The 24,375-nt window shown below is 41.4% G+C and overlaps 1 long non-coding RNA gene across 1 annotated transcript in view; it reads left to right on the forward strand.

The window, feature by feature from the left end:
• Positions 1 to 17,926, forward strand: part of LOC116787640 — a 121,904-nt gene extending 103,978 nt beyond the window's left edge. The window contains exon 3 of the long non-coding RNA XR_004357355.1: positions 17,652 to 17,926. This is a non-coding gene — a long non-coding RNA (uncharacterized LOC116787640). The remainder of the gene's footprint in view (positions 1 to 17,651) is intronic.
• Positions 17,927 to 24,375: the final 6,449 nt, after the last annotated feature.

The raw sequence follows: 24,375 nt of genomic DNA on the forward strand, positions 1-24,375 counted from the left end.
ACAGCACCACTACCTCCCCTCTTCTGATGTGTGTTACCCTTCACCAGAAGTTTCCAGAGAAGACTTAGGTTTAACCAAAAGCAACCCACCTCCTCTTTCTCCCACTGTCCCTGACATGTGTCCTGCCACAACACTTTTACCTTCTACAAAGGGTGGCCCGGGAAAGTGATCAATGCTCTGAAAGTTGAGGCAAATTTAGGATTGAGAATTTCTATTACTGTGATGAAGAACATGTATGATTGTCCTGTCCACCCTGTCTTCAGACAGTGAATGCAGAATATAAAAGATGCAGAAGAGATTGCTTTAGGATCCAGGACTGGTATGGGAAAACCATTACAAATTGCCCACTGATAAATGGCATCTGTCTCACAAAGTGTCGGAGGACCTCAAAACATATACTGTTGTTATTTTTTCTTTCTTTTTCTTTTTTTTTAATTATTATTATTATCTTTCTTTTTTTTTTTTTAATAGTTCACAGCTAAAGGAAAGCAGATGAGAATCAACGTAAAGGAAGGAATAACCCCCACTCTCCACATAACTGCATCAGGCTGCCCTCTGTGCACCTCTCCTGACTCAAAACTTTTGAGCTGAGCAGGTTATAGCTTTGCTTTTTTGAGCCTATTTGCAGCAATGCTTAGATCTGCACCTCGTGCCAGGTGTCTGCCTCAGGTATTTACACGCATACATGAGATCTGAGCTCATTTACACGCATACAAAAGCTGAGCTAATCAGTGAGTCTTAATTAATAAGCTCTGCAATCTCACAACATTTTGCATTGCTCCCTTGCCTTCCCCCAAGTTTCCCAGGGATTGCTCCTACCCCTCCTGCCGAGGTGTGCTCCACCTCAAGGGCTCTGGCTCAGAGCAGCTTCTGTGTTACAAATCTGCCAGACAGCTCTGCATCCCTTCTCTTTCCAGTTAGTGGGTGGTCATCAGCATAATGCTGTTTGCTATCATCATGGGGAGGTTTACTGTTTACTGAAGACCAAGTGGGAAAGCAAACAGTTTAGGTAAGCTCTGCTGATAGTGGAGTACAGCTTTATTTAGTAGAATTTGATTCATAGAATGGTATCCCCAGGTACTTATCAAAGTTAAATAATACATAATAGCAGAGGGAGAGAGAAATTAAGAGACATAGGCATGGGAGCAGAGAAGTTTTCAGATGAGATTTTAAAATAGATGGAGAAGCAGCGAGGCAGAAAGAACAACAGGAAAACGAGACTGTTCCAGATGGTGGGAGATACAAGGGGAAAAAGCTTTTGCAACAGCCGTGGTTTGAGCATAATTAGGCACAGAGAGATGGTCAATGTCATTTGGAGAGGAAAATGGGAAGAGGAAGGAAGAGGAATTCCAGGAGATGAACTGGGAAAAGGTCATAGAAGGCAAATAAAGAAATGAATGGGGAGCTGTGGGAGCTTCCTCTGTAAAAGTCATTATGGAGATTTGAAAAGCCAATGCACCTGCAAAAAGACTGGTGTGTGTTCAGCATGGCTGGAGACAAGAAGAATTTCTTTTTACCCAATAAGTCATGAGAAGGAGTCAAGGTGCTGCTAGAGATATAGCAGATTATGATAGTCAAATGACCACCTGTTTCTATCCCCAGTGACCTGAAGTTGTCTCCATTTTTCTGGGTGGAAGAAATAAGAAGTCACGGTACACATCTCTAACACTAATATGGAAAAGAGAGGAATACTGCAGGAGGAAACTCTGGTGACCAGAGTGCTTCTGCCTGACAGTGCATGAGACAGGGTTGTAGTATGACTAGTTTGGGTTGTGAGGCAAGTAATTAAATACAGATCTCCCAGTGTGGCAGCTGTTGCACTTCTGACCCATGAACTCTCCTGTGTCAAATGTGCAGTGGTCATTCCATCGACACAGACAGTGAGGACTCCAGTGAATGCTCTTTCAGGGCAGCAATATAAACTTGCCCACTGCTCTGTGGGTAGTCTGAACCTTCTGTGGATAGTTCTGAAGACACTGCTGTATGCTACATCATCTTAAGGGTTGTTCATGTTTATACTGGAGGGAAGGAATATTTTCACTACTAGAGGAACCCTCAGTGTGTTTATATAAAATCATAGAAAGGTTTGGGTTGGAAGGGACCTTAAAAGTCACCTAGTCCAACCTCTCTGCAGTGAAAAGGGACATCTTCAACTAGATGGGGTTGCTCAGAGCCCCATCCAACCTGACCTTGAATGTTTTCAAGGATGGAGCATCCACCATCTCTCTGGGCGACTTGTTCCAGTGTGTTGCCACCTTCATTCTTTTTCCTTATACCTAGTCTAAGCCTACCCTCTTTTAATTTAAAAACATTAGCCCTTGTCCTGCCACAACAGGCCTGCTAAAAAGTTCATCCCTGTCTTTCTTACAAGCCCTCTTAAAGTACTGGAAGCCTGCAACAGGGTTCCTTTTCTTTTCCATGCTGAACAATGCCTGCTCTCTCAACCTGTTATCATAGGACATCCCTCTAATCATCTTTATGGCCCTCCTCTGGACTCACTCTAAGAGGTTTGTGCCTCTCCTGTGCTGAGGACCCCAGAGCTGGATGCAGCACTCCAGGTGGGATCTCGCAGAGCAGAGGGGCAGAATCACATCCCTTCACCTGCTGCTCATGCTTCTTATGATGCAGGCCAGGATATGGCTGGCTTTCTCAGCTGTGAGCACACATTGATAGCTCATGTCCACTTTTTCATCCACCAGTACATCAAGTCCTTCTCCACTTGACCTCTCTCAAACTTTTCACCACCCAACCTGTATGCATACAGGGACCTGCCACAACCGAGATGAAGGACCTTGAACTTGTCCTTGTTAAACCTCATGAGTTTCCCATAGACCCACTTCTCAAGCTTATCCAGGTCCCTCTGCGTGGTATCCCATCCCTCAGGTGTGTCAACCTCACCACTCAGCTTGGTGTTGTCTGCATACTTACTGAGGGTCCACTCGATCTCACTGTCTATGTCACTGATGAAGATATTAAATAGTACTGGTCCCAGTACAGACCTCTGAGGGACACCACTTGTTGCTGATTTCCATCTGGATATTAAGACACTGACCATTCCCTCTGAATGTGACCATCCAGCCAATTCCTTAGTCACTGAACGGTCCATCCATATCTCTCCAATTTAGAGAGAAGGACGTGGGGGACCATATTAAATGCCTTACAGCAGTGCAGATAGATGACATCTGTAGCCCTTCTCTTGCCCACTGATGTAGTCACTCCATCACAGAAGGCCACTAGATTGGTCAGGCAAGACTTGCCCTTGGGGAAGCTGTGCTGGCTATCCTGAATCACCTCCCTGTTCTCCACATGCTTTATCATAGCTCCTAGGAGGATCTGTTCCATGATCTTCCCAGGCCCAGAGGTGAGGCTGACAGGTTGGTAGTACCCAGGAAATGGAAGGGGAAGTGGATGCTGGTCTGGCAGGAGAGGTCGCAAATCCATCAAGATGAAACACGTGCTGGGAAGAGACCTAAAACTTGGAAGCCACTTTATGTGTAGCCCTAGCCTCTGCAGGGGCAGTCTCCACACATTCCCTTTAGAGCTATCAGGGCTCAGAACGCAAAAGGAAGCCACAGCCCTGGCAGTGAGGGCATTGATCCAGCAGCCCCTCCAAGAGCCCATAGAGAGAGGAGCTACAGAGAAGCTGCAGGGCATAGCAGTGTCTTAAAATTTGTTTCAAACTTTTGCTATTTGTAGCTTCTGTGCCTGAAAATCAGAGGTCAATCAAAAGGCCACAGAAATGAAAGAGGGAAGGAAGGAGAGATACTGGTTTTGCCAGTACAGAAATCAGATAGCCTCCCCCCCCCGCTTTAGGAAGTGTCTGCTATCAAACTTCAAAGGAAGCTATGTAGACGTCCATACTTATTTAGTTTTTGGTGAAGAATTCCCAGCAAGAAATAATCTTGTATTCAAATATTATCAGAAGGACTTCCATATATTTTTTTTCACAGACAGAGGGACTTGGAGCAATATTAATCTTTAGGACAAGTAATTTTCCTAATAATATAAATATCCCAAATCTGCCTCACTGTTTCTTACAGTACCAAACTGGTCTACAGAATTGTTGTGCAATGTGCAAGACCTTGCAAGAACAATCATCTTTTCTGCTCTGAAAATTATTGTCATATATTGAGAACAAGACAGAGTGGTGGGGAAACCTTGTGTGGTGATGGGCCACGAACAATTGGTTGGTGCAGGGGAGAATGGAGAAGCTGAGGTTGATCTCAATGAGGTTGACTGTTTCACACACACCTGACTAGCACCCTTAACTTAAGCTGCCTTAGAGCAGCTTTAGCTGATTTTGTTCAATCTCAACTCAATACACACACTGATTTGGCAGGGAGAAGCTCAAACCTTGGAACATGGAGAAGAAATGATTTTTCTGTGGAGCTAAAGTCTCCACTTTCTTAGAGGGTTTGCAGGTGGTCAGAATTCCAGCTTCTCTGCTTAGGGCAGGTGTATAAATAACGTGTAAAAGAGGGAAACATGAGAAATTCTCTTGTCTCCAGCTTCCTGAAAAGGGAAATTTGGCCCTATTTTGAAATGGCTTGTTTTTCTTGGATTTGAAAATAAATGGCATCTGTGGATGCACAGTTTATGTGCCAGTAAACCAATTTTTCTAATTATCAGGGCAGCCCACTTTGCTAGAAGGTATTAATATTTTATATAAAACCATTTACTAAAGAGTTTGCATTGTGTTTAGCTTATTAAATTGCATTAATAAAAAGTTTGATTCCTCATTCAACAGTGCTGATAAATAAGATAATAAAAGGTTGTGCAGTTGAACTTTTATGCCATCAGACATTAAATGATTATTGGTTTACTTTTTACCAAGCCATAGCAGATATCATTTCCCTGCACAGTCTCTTAAAGGAAGAGTCTTTCACCTGCTTACAGCCTTCCCTGCTGCTAAGAGAGAAACTGAGGTAGTGCTCCTAAATGCTCCAGTGCTCCTAAGTACTCCAACAGTTACAGTGCATTAAATGAAACCTCTCCACGATTTCCACTGCTGTGTGCAAGGCAGACATGCCAGTACCTGGCCAACCCTCCCCAGGCTCACCACTTGGAGCCTGGTGTTCCCATGCCTTCCTCAGCACTCTCATGACATTGCTGGGACTTCCCACCACTGGCAGCCCACAGCAGAAGGTGGCACCAGGTATCGGACCAATATGTCCCCTGCCCCTCTGTGGGAGCAGAATCTACCCACAAAAAAATGGGTTATGTTGAATACAGGAAAGTCCTAAGCCTTCTGAATACATAGTCTTGTTGACCATTTTCATGCTGTCAGTAACAAGGGCCATTTCCTTGGTCATGGTCTTGTCAGCTTCAATCACACTGGGAGGTGATGTAAGTTTAAGCTGCAATTTGATTATCTGCTTACACCACCATATCATGAAGATCTTCATGGCATTTTGTAACAGCTTGTGGTAGCTCAGGACACTCCTGGCTTAGGGTCAGTGTTATAAAGCTGTTTTCCATGACCTCAGGGTCACACTTCACTGTTTGTGTTGGTGAAGAATTGAAGAGAGCAGGAAGGAGCAGAGTCTGTCCTGGGTGAGAGGCGGATGAACCAGGAATGACAGATGAGCCATGGAGTGAAGAAAACATTAGATAAGGCACAGATGTCCCATCCCCAGAGTGCTTCAAAACCTCTGTAGCATGGACACACAGCACAAGGTGACACAGCACAGAAATTGACACATTTTGTAAGAGTAATTTAAACAGAACACTGCTGAGCCATATGGCACTTTTAGGGATGGATACTTGTTCATGGTGACTGCTAACCTGGTCAGTAAGGGCAAGTGTGGCATCCTGATGACACTACTCAGTCAAACCTCGGAGCAGAAGAAAGAGACAGGCAAGACTGAGCTGCAGCTGGCTGGCTGGCTATCTCTCTGACATTTTCCTTCTCCTTCCAACGTGAAGAAGAGAATTGAGAACTTTCTCATTTATCTCTTTTTGTATGTTTTGCAACTAGTCTATTTTGCTTCAGACAAAATCCTCCTTAAAAATATGAGTACTGCTTCCTTTCCATTTAGAGGCAGGAGGCAGCAGCTGCCTGGCCCTGGGCACAATTACACTCCATAGTGGAGGAGGGAAGTCAGTGGCAGCCTCATTCTCCCCTCAACTTTCAGGGGGAAAAAATTCATTTTCTGCACAGCCTCCTCCTTCTCTGTGAAGAAAGAAGCATTTGAAATAGCTGCAGGAAGAGTAATATGCACATGCATTTTGGCTGTTTCCTCTTTCAGTTGTTGCTGAGTTTCCCCATGTCCTCTGCAAACACATTTTCTCCCATCTGTGTGTACTCCTGCTCCACTCAGGTGTCTAGCACAGAACACACATTTTGTTCTGTTTGTTAGGCATCTGCTTTTTTTTTCTTTTGTCTTTAGCTTTCTAGGAGGGACTGGTCATTCAGGAGACCATGCTGTGTGACTGAGCTAATCTTAGAGTCTATATAATGGTTTGGGTTGGAAGAAACCTTAAAGCTCACCTACTTACAATCCCCCTGCCATGGGCAGGGACACCTTCCACTAGGCCAAGTTGCTCAAAGTGCATCTTCATGGTACCATTTGTGCTCACTGGAGCCTGGGAATCTCCTCTGAGACATTTGCACAATACCTGCCACTAGTGTTGGCTGTGTGAGCTACTACACTTGCTGTAGCTACCTGATGCCCTTTTGCCCCAAACCAGACACTTCACGTCTTCACCCTTTTCAGGAAGAGCAGGGTCATGTTTTTTCACATACGTGTGCCTGTCTAGGATGGAGTGACCATCTTTTATGATTACAGAGGTACTTCCCACCTTCACAACCATTCAGGAAAGATGCTTCCCTTAGTGGATTTGCACAACATTTTATGGCAAAAATCCCATATTATATTAAGCTTCTGGTACTATTTAAACTGTCTCTCATTAAGAGTATCTGCAGTACCTAATGACTGTAACTGTTTGATATGTTTGATAGATGTCTCAAAACTATAATGCCGGGATTTTTAGAAACCATATATTACCACATGACAACCCACAGTACCAAGTGCACTTTTGTAATCTGAAATTTAAATATAGATCAACTGATTTTCGGCCTTTTCAACAGGCTACTATTTTGACATATTTTTCCACCACCATGCTATATTGAAAAAAATCCAGGAGTCAGTCACATGAAAAGGCTGTATTTAATTGCAAACTATTTAAAGTCATGCTGTTGAACAGTAGTTCACCATCAGATTGCTGGAGCAGATACATCATGTTAGATAAAATAACTCAAGCCCTTCTTCTGTCTCTTGCAGATAAAAAAGTGGCTCAAATTATGCTGCATGCAGCATACTCAGAATATTGTTATTACTATCTCTAGGACACATTACAAGCTACAGTTTCAGCCTGAACTGATTCAGGATGACTGTCTCAAATGAGCAGGGATACTTGTTTCTACAAAGGTGAAGAACTTTAGCTGGAGATGTTTGGGCAGCACTCTCTGCAAAGAGAAAAGAACGAGGGATGGAAAAAGAAAGTGGGCTTTACTTACTGTACCTTGGGAAAGGAATGAAGATACCTGAGACTGGAAGCATTGCCTTCTGGGCTTGAGCCTGCTGTAGAGAACTGGAGATGTGCATGTTCAGAGTGAGTGAGCTGCCAGTACAGTTTTATTTAGGCCTTGAAAGTCCCATAGATCATAGAACTCCTATAGCCGGACCAGCAGTCATGTACCCAAGACAGACTTCAGGAGTCTGGTGCAAATGACACAGGTGAGGTTTCTGTTGCAAGAATAATGGTGATGATGGGCCAAGTCCTGTGAGGGAAAATAGTCTTACCATATGTTGCTATACTGTTGAGCTCTGATGCTGGCTGGGACTTCTAGGACTGTTGACAACCATGATAACAAGCTCCTTCCATATTTACTAACACTTGTCTATAAAGAAAGCTTTATAGATCTCTACCAGCATGGAAGAAACTGAACAGCAGCCATGGTCTTTTTGTTTTGTTTTGTTTTGTTTTGTTTTGTTTTTAATTGGAGCAACTTAGACTGTTATGCTAAAAACTCATTTGGGGGGAAGGGGAAAAAATGGGACATATTCTGTTTTCTGACTGAAATTGTTAATCTGATGGGAACTTCTGAAAGATAATAACATAATGGACAAAACAAATGTACTGAATCTTTTTAGGCCATGGACATCAATCATTTGAGCTCTCTAAATATCTGTACTGACAAGTAAGATATCCACTGTCAATCATGAGGGGCTGTGTAGTGGAACAGCATTGTAATGGACTGGTGCTTGGTCCATGCTCCTGTTTGTGCTGAGGACTGGGAATCAGGTGGGGCAGCAATGCCCTTTATAAGGTTTCTTATAAAGAACTCTGCTCTCTCCCTGGAGGCTGCCACAAAATGATTTTGCCTCCTGCTCTCAGGGAACAAATAATACACAAACTGCTGCAGTGTTTCTCTTTGTTATCCAAGGAAATATATATGTACTTAAAGTACTTTAATGACTCTCTATTCAATGCATGGTGACAATGACAGAGGCTGGGGAATGCTGTTCACAGCAGGACACAGTGGGTGCAAGTCCGGTCTTTGTGTACAGACTACTTATATTTGCATAACAGTCTGCCAAGCCATAAGCACTTCCCAGCTCTAGGGAGCACTAGGTAAAAAGGAAAGCTGCACATGCATTGGTTCAGGGCAGTCTGCCTTGCAGGCTTTCATACTTAGGTGGTTGTAGCTTTTCTGGAGAAGACACAAGAAACCAGACAGTGACCTGCATGATGTAGCTTTAAATGGCCAGTATCACATTGTTAAGACCAGGGGAGAGGAATTCCTCCCATGGACGATGAGCTGAGGTACCAAGGAAAGGCTGTGAAGCAACATAGAGGCATGATGAAGAGAGTCCTGCTCACATCCTTCCCAGCAATTCTATCACCAGTCCATCTCTCACCTCACTGTTTCTTACAAGGTCTGTCTAGACTAGGCATGACTAGCAGTGCATATATAGACAGGAAAACCACAGTGTAAGATGTCTAGTTCTTGCACATGCTTTGTCCATGGTGTATAAGGAAAAGGGGCTTGTAACAAATGTGGATAGAGCCTTCCTAAATCTTCGTTCGTGAAGCCTAACCATGATGATGATAATGATAAGGAAAGGGGAATACAAATGCCTTTGTAAGCACAGATGTTTGCACAAAGCAGCTTATGTAAAAGACATGCTATATAGTCCAATATTGTGAGGCTATAAATAGCTAGATAGAGAACAACCTGATCTTAAAATAAAAAAAAAAAACAAAAAAGTAAGTTTTTCATGCACTAAAATGTCTAAAACCAGCATTAAATGCCTGCATTTACAGGCACAAATCGTACAGTTTACAGTAACATTCACTGGAATCTTTGTAGTCATCATTGTGTATACTACAAAAGCAGCACACATACAGGAAAGAATGTATAGAAAGATATCTAGGGGAGTCACATTTTATGGTAAAATTTCTACTTCTTTCATGGCTGAGTTTATTAGATTAAAGCTGAGCTTTTTGAGTATGAACATCCTCATGTAGGAGCACAAGGCTACCTAGAATGGTGAAGACTGGATTTCATTTATCAAACGCTTGCAAAACAGCTATGATAAATTTAACTTTTTTTTTCCCCAAAGACATTCTGAAACCTCTTATGACTGAAGTAGTTTTAGTACAAGGTCATGCAAATCTACAAAAGTAATTTTGTCTTGTTGAAATGAGCAGAATAGCTGCCAGACTTGAAGTCTGCTGTTAATGGACAAATTTATTTGAGTCTTCCCTATATGTAGGCTATTTGTATTAGAATAGAAGTATCTTCTGAGATAAAATACTCATCTTTCAGTCTCTTAGCATAAATATTCATATATGTGACGTAACCATATGCACAGCCAATCCAGTTCTCCACTTCCCATACATGTTGTCTGCATTTAATGATGGAAGTTCTCCCTGAATATACTCTTAAAGCTATCTGCTACTTCTGTTCACCTTGAAGTTGTTTTTTTGTGGCAAATATCCATTACCAACATGGCCATATGCCTTTAGCTATTTGTTGCCTGCCACTTTATCTAGGCAGAAGAATGGATTGCTTGAGAAAGTCCTTCTTCCCTTTCTTGAGAACTGAGGAGAGGAATCTCTTATTCAAAGGCCCCTTTGAGTTGAGCAGATAGGCAATTCACGCTCTGTATCCCAGTCTTTCATAAAGACAGACTGATGCTAAAGCAAATGACTTCTCCTATGCCTCTTAAAAGGAAGAGGCAATCTTCCCCATCCAAACTTATGTCTAGCCATGTTTGATTTGCCTTCTGACTGCACTAAACCCATCTTTAAACAGTGTATAATGAGCATAGTGTGGCTCTGCTGTCTTGTAATGCACGATTAGTTTGCTAACAACTTGTTTGAGTAGGCATGTGTGTTACTTCATTTCTTTAAGATTATGCCTGAGCAGGAATAAAACACAAAAATCACAATTCTCCTCCTGTTACTCCTAACTAGACTTTCTCTGAGGTTTCTCTCTCTCTTATGTCTGTCTTAATTAGATCATGCCAATCCTAATTTGGGAATGCAGATTTTAAGCAGGGAGAAAGGAAGGAAATACACAGACAATATACTAATTTTAGATAAATGTGTCTTTTTCAATTAGGGAGAGAGAAGGAAGGAAGTCAAAATTAAAAAAAAACAGCAGAAGAAAACCTTTACATGAAAATTGTACATTGTACCTGAAATGGTGATTCTATCGAAGAGTACCAGGAAATTCAGCTGGAGAGAAGTCTACAGCCAAGACAGCACTCTGTTACCATCTCTAATGGCCCTCTAGCTCTTCTAGCTCAAGGTATACTACAGAACAGTATTGCACATTTCCTTATAAGTACACACCAAACATTTTTATAGCACTCAGAAACTGCAGGAGAAAACAGCATTTAGACTCTATAGCTTTTCCCTTGCCCATCTATTCTAAAGCTCAACATTACCTGTGGCTATTGTCTTCTAAAGGATTTCTCCAGTGTAAATAGTTGCATGCACATGTTTAGGATAAACACCAAGTTCAGGGTTCCAGACTGTCAAGATTCTTTTGTGTAAGCATGGATTTAGAGGATGATGCCTTGCACATGTAGGATGTAAACAGCAGTTCCCCACCAAGCAGACTTTTGTTACAGCCTGGGGGAGGGAGGAAAGCCCTCGGAATAATAAATAAGAATTTGTGCTAGGCCTTGAATTGGCTTTGAATAAATCCATTCTGTGACTATGTGCATGAGGAAGGATATTTAAGATGTGCAGTCATTGCTGTTTATTACTGTATATTATTTATTTCTTCCTTTCTCTGGCTGCCTCCTTCTACTGACACAAATTATGTGCATGTGGAATTTGGATCTGAGAAATACATAAACAAAGGGGATTATAGTTTGGTCCCCTCAAATGATTCCTCCTTCAGATTCATCTTGCATTTTTCTGCCTCACCTGTAATCACAGAATTATCTGCTCTGAGCCAGGATATTCCATGCTGACAAACCTGGATGAATGTCTGGAGATGGAGTTGCAGTCCAGCTTATTAAAAAGACAGATGAAATTCAGGAACATTTGTAAAAGTCTATTTTCTTGCAGGTTACTTGTGCCGAATAAACTGGATGGGTAGAAGTGGAGAATGAGGCTGCGTGTCACCTAATTTCAGTTATCTGGTCCCCCTTTTCTGATAGCAGTCTTGTTCTTGTCTGCAGACAAATTATCCAGACACCCACTATGATGTATTGGGCAGGTGACATCTGCTTTTGCCCAGGTCAAACAAGAAGCAACACAGGAAAGTCTACCTGGTCCAAGGAGCAAATAGAGCATTGTCAGAAGGACCAAAAGTAGGTTCAGTATGAGGGGGTAGTGCCTTGTCACAGGAGTGACAAAGTGTGCAGTGTGAGTCTTCTTTGAAATGCTGCGGTGCAGTCACATCCCAGCACAGGCAGATGGGCTGCATGCAGATGCTCTGCAGTGAGGCTAGGACCACAGTATGGCTGCAGCCAGATCTGGCTCTTAGTGTCATCAAACACAGACCTGCTTGGTTTTACCCCAGGAATACTTTGCAGTGGATGCAAATGGGAGGCTGGATGTAATTTAAGAAATGAGATGGGTAAGGTAGGTAAGGAAAGGTAAGGTGCCTTCTGTAGAACAACAGGTCCTAGATTTCTCTGTTTAGTTTTCTTCTAAGAGATTGGTTTTCCTGTTCACCTCAAACTGAGCTTACACTGGAAGGCACAATGGAATGAAAGTTAATTTCAGCAACTTTTCAGGATGTGCTAATTCACAAAAACTCAGCCTATGGTTAAAACACATTTCCAGGAATTCAGTGGTAGATCCTCCAGATGCCATAGCACAGCCAGGAGTAGCTGGGTCGCAGCAGGCCCTGCAGTGCTGGCAACTCTCTTCTTCTTTAGGGATGTGGTTCGATTAAGCATCTTTTCAGTTGCTGGAATTTTGTGAAGGGGCTACAGCAGAAAACTGCTCAAGGATGTTCATCTGGCTTTTCTTATACTTTGATTCGTATTTTATCAGACTCGTCAGATTCCCAGGTAACATGGGAATTTCTTGCGCTTCTCATTTCTTGCGCTGACGGTAAGGAACAAGTAACCTTTGCTGCAGTTGCTAATACCCTTCTCACACGCTGAGAACAGACCAGCATGACACCTTCTGTATGGGACTTCACCTCTGAGGTCACTCCCAAACATGAATTGTCTGCTTATTAAATAAAGGTACTCACAAGTGACATGTTACAACAACAGAGGTCACAACATCAAATGTAAAGGCAAGCCCAAATACCCCTACAGTTTCCTGTGAGTTTTGCAGTCTTTTCTGTTGGAAAGTTGTTATGTGTCAAGCAAGACACAAGAACAACTTTAACGTTCTCAGCAAAATTCATAATAAAAGCTGTTTATACATCAAATAACCCAAAAGGGAGAAAGGGGGAAGAGGAGGGAGGAGAGGAAGGGCAGGAGGATATGAATGGAAAGACAGTATCTATGTTTTCCTGCTCCTTTCTCTTCTTTGTAAATTTTCAACATCTCATTTGCAAACTCCTGCAATTTTTCTTGTATGAAGACAACAGTTTTCTTCATACTCTAGTGGCAATGCTTTCCCTCTTTCTGACAGAACAGTGGTCAGGAACTGCCTTCTTAAAATATCATAGAGGACTTGAACTAAACAAATTAGTTTTATGTGAAGTATCTCTGGTGTACGAGGTCAGAAGAAGAGGATAAAACTGAACTGGTAGAAGACATCAGAAAACAGCAGGACAGAAAAAGGTCCAGAATGTGGTGTTATAGAGCCTAACAAAGAACATTACAGATGTAGTCTGTGTGGACCTGGTGTCCCAGTCTCTATCTTCTGTCCTGGGCCAACTAGAAATCACTGTTTCACCATGTGGACTGTATTGCACCAGTTCCTGACTATGCCCATAGTAGTGATTCTAAGCTGGCTTTTAAAAACAAATATAAATGAGCTGTCATGGACCTTAAGTTCCCATCCTCTAAGCACTGAAGAACTACTCCCTTGACCAATTATTCTGACCTCAGAAATACTCAGAAATGTTTTTTCTCCCCTCAAGATGGATTAGAAAAAAGACCCAAACAAATAGAACATCTTTCTGAAACGTACCAAATCTGACTTGAAAGAGCCCAAGCAAAGACAATCCAACTTCTTTGCCCAGTAAGCTCCTTTAATGTTTAGCCAACCTCACTGTTAGAAAACGGCAAGGTTACTTTCAACCTCCAAAGCTATTCTATTGCAGATGGTACTTACTATTTAGTGCCATCATGAGAAGTTCTTTATATGCATGAACACCCTTATGCAATGATTCTAAGAACATATCATTGACTAACATATAGTGACTCACTGTCATCCTGTGGCACATGAAGGAGAGTGAGTAACTGGATAAAACATTATCCTTCCCCCAGTATATCACTTCAGTTTCGTGCAACAAGGTATGCTGGGATTTCCCAAGTGGAAAGCTACTTCTAGATCTTTGCATTATCAGGTAAAACAGCTGTTCACCTCCTTAAGATTCCCATTGTGTAAGTTTGGTTTTCCCTGACACAAGGTCATTTCTGTGCCTTTTGGCATTCACAGCACCACTTCATGAGAAACATGTGGAAAGATTCTCTATGACAGATCACTAAAACACTGTCCCTCTACTCTCGAAGCCGAAGTTATATCAGTAATGAGGCCCTGTGACTCAGATTCTCTTGATAGCAAAGCTCTCAGCCTGGGGTTTCTCTCAAAATGAATGTGAAATATTTTAACTTTCTGGACCTGTCAGCTCCTATGCTTGGAATATGCAAGCAGTATGAAAGACCTGGAAACTTCTGCCAATTTAATTTCTGACAAATACCTTCTGCAAGAGAACTGGACTCACAGTGTTTTTTCTGACTTCTATTTTGGGTGTTATTGCATGTTCTGTGTTTCACCATGACCTGCCTGAGTCCACATTTTACAGCTTTTAAAGCTAGTCAACCTGCTCATGCTTTTAATTTTGCCACGTGCTTTTGGCTTAAAGCACTCTATGCGAAATCAAAAGAAACAAAGTGTATCTAGCAAGACTGCACTGTTTCCCTTTCAAAGATGAAAAGTGTCTTTGTATTGTGTGTGTTTTGCCTCTTATATCCTCTTAGTAAGGAGTAAACTGCAGATGAACTTCAGACTCCTCTCCTCTGAGCTGTGCTGAAATTCTGCCTCTCTTCAAAGCAGCCTTTTGATTCTTCTAAACACACCGCAGCTTGGTCCCTGTTTTCCTTGACATTTTGCCAAGCCTATTACACATGTCTGAGCAACCAGAGCAATAGAAGAATTATGATTTCCATTTGGGCAAGTCTAATTTTCACTGACTTTGAAATACAGCAATTGCTTTTCTTTTGTTTTATTTTTTTTTTCTTGTCATTTTGTTGTTTTTCTTTTCTTTTTTCTCAGAAAAACTGAACAATAAAAAAATCCTAAGATGAAATCCCCTTTTCCTACACCACTCTTTTATAAAACAACTTATTTTTTCCAGAACAAGATTTCATTGTCTGAAGATGATATTTTTTTTGCAGGAAAAAAATGTGCTAATGAGGTCATATGTAATAAGAACATATGGAATTGTCTCACCATTATCTCCATTTCAACTGTTTTGGAAGGAAGATGAAAGCAGGATATGTGTGTGCGTGTGAAGAAGGCAGTAACCATGGCTAGTAGAGCATTCCTGCACCATATGAGTGGGAATGCATGTACTTCTGAGGCAAAAGTATTTGCTTTTCAGAAGGGACTATGCAGGCTGGAGGAATAAGCCAATGAGGACCTTATGAAATTCAATAAGAACAAAGTCCTGCATCAAGAAAGGAATAACCTCTTGGAACAACACAGGCTAGGGACTTACTAGCTGGGGAGCAACTCAGCACATGCTTGGAGGAGAACATTGCTGGACACAAACAACTCAGGAGTTTCTGGAGTTGCTAGGGATAATTTACTCATGGATGGACAAGCCAGTAGAAAAGCTGAGTAGAGAACAATTGATCAGGAAAAAGAAAGCAGTTTTATGATGAAAGCTGCAGTGGTTATAAGGTGGTAACGTGCAAGTTCCCAAGTGATATGAAGGCAAGCAGCGATGTTACCAACCTGCACTGCATGAAAGCATACTTCAGCTTGTCCAGGGAACTGATGAAAGGATTGCCTGGGAGGCAGCATGCCAAGGCAAAGGGCTCTGGCTCTTGACTCTCAGTTGGCTGATCTTCCAAGCCAGCTTCTTAAAGCCCAAAAATGGTCCATTCCAATCCTCAGGAAAATGAACAAGTGTGGCAGGAGGGTGGCCTGGCTGCAGTGGGAATTTCCAACTGAGCCCAGACAAGAAAAGGAAACATTTGCGAGGTGAAAACAGGGACAAACCGGAAGAATACAGAAGAGTAGCATGTATAGAGGATGTGGAAAGCCAAAACTTGCCTGAAATTGAAACTGTCAGTGTATCTGGAGAGTCCCATTTTACTGAAAAATTTTTCCATAAGACTTCCCAGAGAAGAGTGTCAAGGGCAGAGTGTGGGGAGGAAGGAAGAGGAGTAATATCCAGAGCAGAGGAAGACTGACACAAGGACCACTTAAGCAAAGTAAACCTACACAGCCTGTGGGTCCTGATGGGGTACTTCCAAGGTTGCTGAGCAGACTACTCTCTATAGTTTTTGAAATTTCACAGTGATCAAAGAAGTTCCTTAAGATTACAGAAAGAAGTACACCTGTTTTTTATAAGAAAAGGGGAAAAAAGATACATGAAACTGCAGGTCTGTCCACAGTCTATGGAAAGATTATGAAGTAAACCATTCTGGAAGCCATGCTCAGACCTAGGAAGAACAAGGTCAGCGGGAACAGCCAGCATGGATTTACTAAGTTATCCCAACAAAACTGATTGCTTTTTCTGATGACATATAACTGATTATGGATGAGTGGAGAGAATTATATGTTGCTCACCTTGACTTTAGTGAGACTTTTACAGTTTCAAATAACATCTTTATAGAGAAATATGGTTTGAATGAACAACTTAAAACTGTGTGAGAAACTACCTAGACTGCTGAATTCAGTTTAAGTGTCAGCTGTTCAAAAACTAGTTGACAGTCAGTTACCATCTATGATCCTTGATGGTCAGTAAGGGGGTAGATGTTGTGCAGTGTTTTCATTAATGACCTCAACAATGGGTCAGAATGAATTCTTGCTGAGTTTGCAGATGATGGCAAATTGTGTAGATTACTTGAAACACTGGACAACAGAATTGTCATTCAGAAGGACTTTGATAAACTGGAAGAATGGCCAGACAGAAGTTTCCTGCAGTTCAGTAAAGGCAAATGCTTCATTCTTCATTTGGAACGTGACAGCTCCATGCAACAGCACAGGCTGGGAACTGACTGGCTCAGTGGCAGCCTTGCAGAAAAGGGCTTGGTTCTGATGGACAGCAAGGACAAGACAAGTCAGTAACACATGTTAGTGAAGGGTAACCACTTTCTTGGTAAGACTGTAGAGACTCTGGTTTGTTTAGCTGGGAGAAGAGGAAGGGCAACTTGAAGTCTTCCATTAACAAAAACGAGATTGTAGAGAAGTCTGTGCTGGACTTTTCTCAGAGGTGCCCAGGAAAAGGACAAGAAACAAGTTGCAACAAGAGAAAATCCAGCTGAACTGAAAGAAATAAAACTTCACAGTGAGAGTGGTCAGATGTTGGAATAGATTTCCTTGAGAGACTGTGTGAACTTCATCCTTAGAACTGCTCAAGACTTTGACTTGACATGTCCACAAGCAAACCAATCCTAGTTTGCCTTCCATATTAAATTGTCATCTGCATCCATGATTTGCAATGCTGATGAAATAAAGAGGTGCTGGGAGGACAGAAATTTATATGAGGTTGCCTCTGCTGTGCTATTCCTAGTACTCAACCTACAAAACATTGCCTCTAGCATACTGGCTGTGTCTTCCTTCAAGTGTCTAAGAGGTTTTGATGAAAGAAAGATCAATTAATGGATATGAAAAGATCTATCAGTTCTTCATACTAAAAGGGAACTCAAAGGACCCTATTCCTTATGAGAATATTTTCTACATGCTTGATTTTATCTTTCTCTGTATCCACTAGATGTTCAAAGGAAGAGACCAGACACGCATTTCTCTTCTTGCTATAGATTCCTCTTGGGTGGACATGATTTCAGGATGAGAAGAGGCTGAACTTCTGGATCTAAACATCATTATGTCCCTTGTCAAAATGTCACAGGAGCCTGAAGTGACTAGAAAAGCCTGAGGTGACAGAAGTCTTTGCTATACTCACCAGCAAACACAACCTCTTGGGATTTTTGTAAGAATAGTGTTCTAATCTAAACTACGGTCAGACTGACAGTTATTCCTCTAGAAAATATGGCTACTTGTGCTTGAGCAAAGAGTCTGGTACAATAAAACTGGATCATCACATTGAGTCAGTTAGTGATGAGGCTTCTATTTTCTACTACATGCAGACTAAAAGCCTGCTGGTCTGAAGGCTTGGGTGTCCCTGTCATGCATATATGTTGAGCTTGTACAAAGAGAAGCTCTCCCACAAACCTTTACTTCCTTGCTTATGAGCCCATTTGTGAAGCACCACATTATTGTTTTGCATTTCAAGTAAATGACGGGGACATCTTAATGTTCCTGTCAGCTCTAATAAGACTTCCCATATTTAAAGAATATTTAATCTGCCTTTATTTGTGCATTTCCAAGTGACATCATAATGCTCTATCTGAACTCCCCGGTTCTAGTTCATTCAATGTTCAAAAAAAGTGTCACAGTTGGAGTATGAGGGATGACAACAGTGGCCTTGACTCTACAGCAGATACTCTGGGAGAACACTTGAGAATAGTGATGCTGCCTCTCTTCCCCTGCCATGGAGAAATACTGGAAGCCCTCACCAGTGTGACTGCTTTGGCTGTGGTTCTGGATCTATGAGGCAAACTCTGACTGATGAAACAGAATTGTTCTTAGGACAGAGTACAACCAGCAGTGAAAGCCTTTCAGAGGTTGTGGGGCAAGTCTGAGGTCCTCAGCTATGAACTAGCGCTATGTTTTCATTGCCATTGGATCCCGTTCTGTGAACCCATAGCTCTGTTAGAGAATGACTGTTGCCCTGGGGAGTCAAAATTTTACCCCTAGTAATGGAGTAATTTGGTGTAGGCAAGATCATCACAGATAGAAAGGTGACTGATACTTCAGGGGTATTCTATAAGGCACTTTTTTTTCCAAGAGAGTGAGAAACATCAGCATGACTATTCAGGAATTTAGTCAGATGCAGTCAGCTGAAACAAGTGCAGAAAAGCATGGGCAATATTTTGAACATTAAGTGACATTCATCCCCTTGGAGTGATATAACCAGCTCCCCAAAACATGTGGAGGTAGTGCTATATCAGATTTGTTAAGGCATTGTCCTATTACAGGGACAGATACTGCTTCTGCAGTGACCATAATAGCTCTGAGGAAGACGTAAATACAGCATCAGAACAAAAAAAGTCATGAAAGAAAAAGAGAGAAGGATAAATAAAGGTTCTGGTCATTGGGCCATACCATCAGGAGAAGCACAGCAGATGCCAGGCATGCAGCCTAATCTCACACCTAGGCTCAGGAGGGAACCGAGAAGTGCATGTTTGGGAAGGGGGTGGGACTACTGCTTACTGTTACTGAGCAGAAGACATATGAGGTCACTGGTGAAGGATCAGTGGCTAAGAAATTATTTGACCCCCATTGGTGCACTGCAGATGGACTGTGACAGTTATCTGGCTTCAGGTCATTGTCAGACAGCCAAATGCACAAGTCCTTTAGAAGGAGAAAAAGGATTTAAGTATTTCCTGATGGCTTCTGACATTGCTTGTAATTTTATCAAGTGTACAAGTACTCTGCAGTGACCAGGAACATAACCGGAGGCACGCACGGACCGATCACATGCCCCCATGTCTGTGTGAGGCACTCACCTACCCATGCTGCACACAAGCTGTCCTTGGTATTTCCAACTATCTGAGGTCAATCGAGATTCAAAACACATTTTGAGATGGTCTGCTTTCTGGAGTATTGGGATGGTGCTGCTTAAGGAGGGGATATTAATGTTATGTCCACAATAACATTCCATACTAAAATAAAAAGGATTAAAAAACCATAAGTAAGATAAAGAACTAGACAGCAATGGGAGACAGGGAAAAACCTCATCTGTCACCTATTAGTTAGCTTCACTGCTTGTTTATTAGTATTATATTTATGTGGTGTTCATGGCTGTTTTGTGTGTGGAGTGTTGCTGTGCAACAGCAAAACTTGCCACAAATTGAAATTCACCAAACTTACATGAAAAGAAGAGAAAAAGAGCTACCTGTTCTCAGCATGAATTTTTTTTCAACAGATTTCATCCTAGGCAATTAACTTCTTGTGAGAAAAGACCTATTTTGTGCCACGGGGGAGGGAAAAATACCCATGCCATAAAATATAGTGAAGGCTGAAGCAAATTGAGCTGAATTCACAAAGTACTCAAGCAAAGAGGTCAAGTGAAATTGCTCCATAAAGTGTTCATTTCTAGCCTTTCTTCAGAGCTTCAACCAGCACAGCAAAAACTCTGATGCCCCATTACCCTTATTTCAAATACTTGCGTCTCAGCAGCTCAGTTCCCACAATGGTGACAGAAGGCATTTCTCAAAAAAAAAGGAAAAAAAAAAACCAGCAAACAGACCAAATCCCAAAACTTGTCAACTCATCCAGTTCAATGCAGCCTACCCATGGGCAAACAAAACCAAGTTTTTTCCATTTTTGCCTTGCAGGGATCATCATTTCAGCACTAAAGAATTCCTCCTGAAACAAAACAAAATAAAATAAAGAATATGTTTGATGGTCCATTGTCTATCTTTTTCTCCCCCGTGTTTTTAAAAGCAAAATCAGATCAACACAGCTGCCCTTCCTAGATATCACAGACATACCCTGCCAAGATAAGCAGCCCCTCACATATCTGATCAAATGTCATTTAACTCCCTACAATCCAAACAGTAGAATCAAGGTTGGAGCTGCAAACAAGGACTTGAAATCCTTTCTTCTCCATAAGATGGGTCACTTTTTAACTGCAAAAGTGAAGTTCCTGCACCCCGTATTTAGAGTTGTTGAGGGTAGAAGATGTCAGCCTGAACTGTCTTCAATACCTCTCTATGTAACAAACTGGAGACTTACCTTTGTGATTTGTTTCAGCAGTGATCTAACTGCCGGAACTGACAGTCACCTGGTAACTGGTTATTCAGAGAAGGCTTTCAGTAGTCTTATCCATTTGGATTAAAGCCAAGAAAACACCATGGTTCATGTCTGTGTCTATAGATATTCTCTTTTCTCACAAGGCCCCCTTCACAACATAGAACAAATTTATCAGCAAGCACAAATTAACTACTCATGCAGAAAATGCTGGGGACAACAGGCCTAGGAAAGCTATCTCATTAAGATTAGTAATTCAGAAAAAAACTACGAAGCAGGGTTGAGCTGCCTGCAACAGGAGAGATTAGAGCTGGCTGATGTAAACTTTTTTAGACCTCTGAGGGTAAAAACCTTAGCCAAAAGAAGTCTTTAAACATGGTACTATATTTTTAACTGCAGCAGATTTGTTTCTCTTTTTCTTTTTCATATGGCCAGAGGGCCCTGTAGTATGTTTATTTCTATTTATTGCAAGTTGTGTGTTATGTTCAACTGTTAGTTAACTATTATTTAATTGTGTTAGGGCACAAATGCAAGCGCTTGCACATTATTACCAGTGCTTTAATTCAGAATACATGTTGACATGGTTTTGACCTGTGCCAGCCATCACTGTAACATAAAAACAGGTCTCATTTCAGGGGAGGGCACAAGCTGCAGGCTTTTCCAGGTAGGCTGTCTAAAGCAATACTACTTCAGTTTGTTCCCTCTGGAAAGAACCATTTCAGTGACCACAGCTGTTGCTGTAAGGCACTGTGTACCTTATGGCACAGTCTGCATGGCTTTAGAGAAGAAGCTTTCTCTGTCATTTATCCACAGTACTCTATACTCCCGTTGTCTGGTCTGAAGAGTATCAGTTACCAGAGAAAAATTCTCAGACTCCATTTGTGGATCAATGAACAAATATATTTGCCTTTCTTTCAGGCAGACCTGTGTAATGACGCCATCCCTGAGGGTTTCTTGCACCCTTCACATCTTCTTGCATTCTTCACATCTTCTTGTAGCTCTCACTATACACAGAGAAGCTACCTGGGTGCCAGCCACAGCTGGAAGAGCTTTAGATATAGCAGAGAAGAAAAGGAGTGTGACTAAGTCAGGAGAAGAGAAAATAAGGTGTGAAGCAGAGCACGGACTTAAAAGTGTTTTCTTCTTCCAAAGTATAAGAAAATACAGTGGTTTACCAGCATGCTGCTCTTTTTCATGGCACATGGGAAAGCTGCAGGAGGCCAAGCAATGATTTCTCTTCCTGGAGTAGCAGTCAATGCCATACTTCCATATCAGACTCATCTTTCATCTTCTTACGAGCAGCCTGTGGCTTACCAGTGTAAGCAGGTCTGGATTCCATTGCCAACAGCCCACTCTGATTTCTCATGAAGACTTGAAATCTATACAACAGATTGTCTGGTTTCAAAACTGTTTTGAGCAGAGCTAGAACAATCATCTCACATGATAAAGGAACACCTTTCTGGTGTGGGCCTTTTTACAGGCAGTTCAAAAAGTGGAGAAATTTTTCACGAGTGTCCTATCTCCTTTATAAATACCCAAGTGTGTCTGGCAATCCACAATGAAGAAAAGAACATGAAGAAAATGTGTGCAGAAATATTCTTTCTGAACTGGTACCAGTGCCAGCAAGGGCTGGGGCTTAAGGGTTAGGTTTTATTTCTAGATTCATGGAAATAGTCCAAGAACAGATTTTTCAAAAGGTGCAAGGTTTACATCTAAGTTCCAGTTCTGGAAGGTAGAAGCTGGGCTGTGCCATGCAGACCAGGGGTCAGAGTTTACCTGTAATGCTCATAGATGACTATTAGTTAATCTACTCTAAATATCAACCCACAGTCTAATTAATAATGTTAATAGAATCACAGAATTACTTACATTTGAAGAGGCTTCTGGAGGTCATCAGATTCAGTCACCACTTAAAGCAGGGCCAACTTTGATCAGGTTGCTCAAGGTCCTGCCCAGACTAGTTCAAAGTACCTCAAAACAGTGTGAGAAAGGAATGGTAGATTCTAGGTGGGGGATATGAATTAGCATTTCAGAAAGTATGTTTGGGAGATCTGGGGAAGGAATAGAGAGTGTGAGCAAGAAAAAAAAAACAGGTTTTTACTTAAAAAATTGTTCATAGATGCACACGATGGGGTCAATTTTGTTTTTCTCAACGGGGATGTAGCTTTTTGAAGTTTGGGACACCATTTCTGTGGCAAATGCCACATCACTAAGCATAAATAAAGCCTCAGGTTAGCATATAGCCTTCTTACCATCTCTTCCTAATACCATTGTCTGAGAGAAATTAGAAAAAAAGATACTTTAATAAAATAATAGTTTTTTAGTTCCTTCTATTGTTGCCTGTTTGAATGATTTATTCTGTTGTGGCTATGGGAAGTTGGTGGAAGGTAGCGTTTTCAAATATTTTTTTCACAGAAAAATCTAAACTTAGAGAGAAAAGAGTATTACGTCACAAGTTGCTTCATTACGGTCCTGTGATGTTTCTCTCAGTATGTGAGTGCTCATCTTATAGCTGGATTTAAGGACATTGTAGTTCTTTAGTGCTGTCCCTTTCCAGGAAGCATTAGATAGGATGCTAACTATATTAAAATTAACATAAAATCTCAAACAACGTGTAGTATTGGAGTTACAGTTCAGAATCTATCCAGGAATTCAGAAACTATCCAGAATCTATACCAAAGCAGTCATTTAAGTTGTTTCATCCAGCAGGCAACAACTTTTTATACAGGCATCGTTCCAAATTAGACTGACCTACATTTTAGCTCATTTATAGTTCAATAGGGTGTGCAAGAGACCTCCCAAAATTTTCGGAGTTGGACTGAAGAGTTCAGCAAAGCAACTATAGCTACAGAACAAAGAGAATTCAAAAGAGGGTTAAATTCAGAGGAGGTTGTAATATGGAAAGGGGGCTTTGCTTTACAAGTGCTTTCACTCAATAACAATAGAAACATCGGTTCTAACTGTTCAGCTTTTAATACAGGAACAGGCTCAAATCTTCACCACAATTTCTCTCACAGGATGCAGGCCTCTCCCATCTGCTTCTGCAACAAATTGAAAGAACAACTCTAAACCACTGACCTCTTTTCTAATGGGTTGTAGGAGAAGTTGAAAGGAATGTAAGTTTATATTCAGCAGTAGGTTCTCCAATCTCCTGTTAAGTTATTCATCCCCAGTCTATTCCCGCATCAAGTGTTAACTACACAGATAATCCATGTATGCTACTGTGCTCATTTACTAGGGTCCTTGTAAGGCATTTATCTCTGCCTGCTAGCAACAGGTCTTCTAGCATTTCAAGGAACAAACACCTGAAAAACTGAGGGCACAGGCTGAGACTGTAACCATTCAATTCATCACTTGAGAGATTAAAACTAATAATATAGTCCACACATGAAAAAAGTGATCCTTAACAAAAATAGACCAAAAAACCAGGAGGTATAAATTCCAAACATTTGCTTCAAAATTCAATTCTAGAGCTACATTCTGCTTTCATGGTTTTCTTCCAAAGAAAATGTCCAAAGTAACTAGGAAGTATTGGCAAGTTTTATTTCCACCTTAAGCCATTTGGGTAAATGGTGTATTTCTGCCAGTAGTTACTTACAAGATGCAAAGGGAAGTAAACCTTTCAAGATGCAAGGGCTACAAAGAAGAAACAGGTATAAGAAGAAGGCT

This window comes from Chiroxiphia lanceolata, chromosome 5 (genome assembly GCF_009829145.1).
Source record: "Chiroxiphia lanceolata isolate bChiLan1 chromosome 5, bChiLan1.pri, whole genome shotgun sequence".
Classification (NCBI taxonomy): domain Eukaryota; kingdom Metazoa; phylum Chordata; class Aves; order Passeriformes; family Pipridae; genus Chiroxiphia; species Chiroxiphia lanceolata.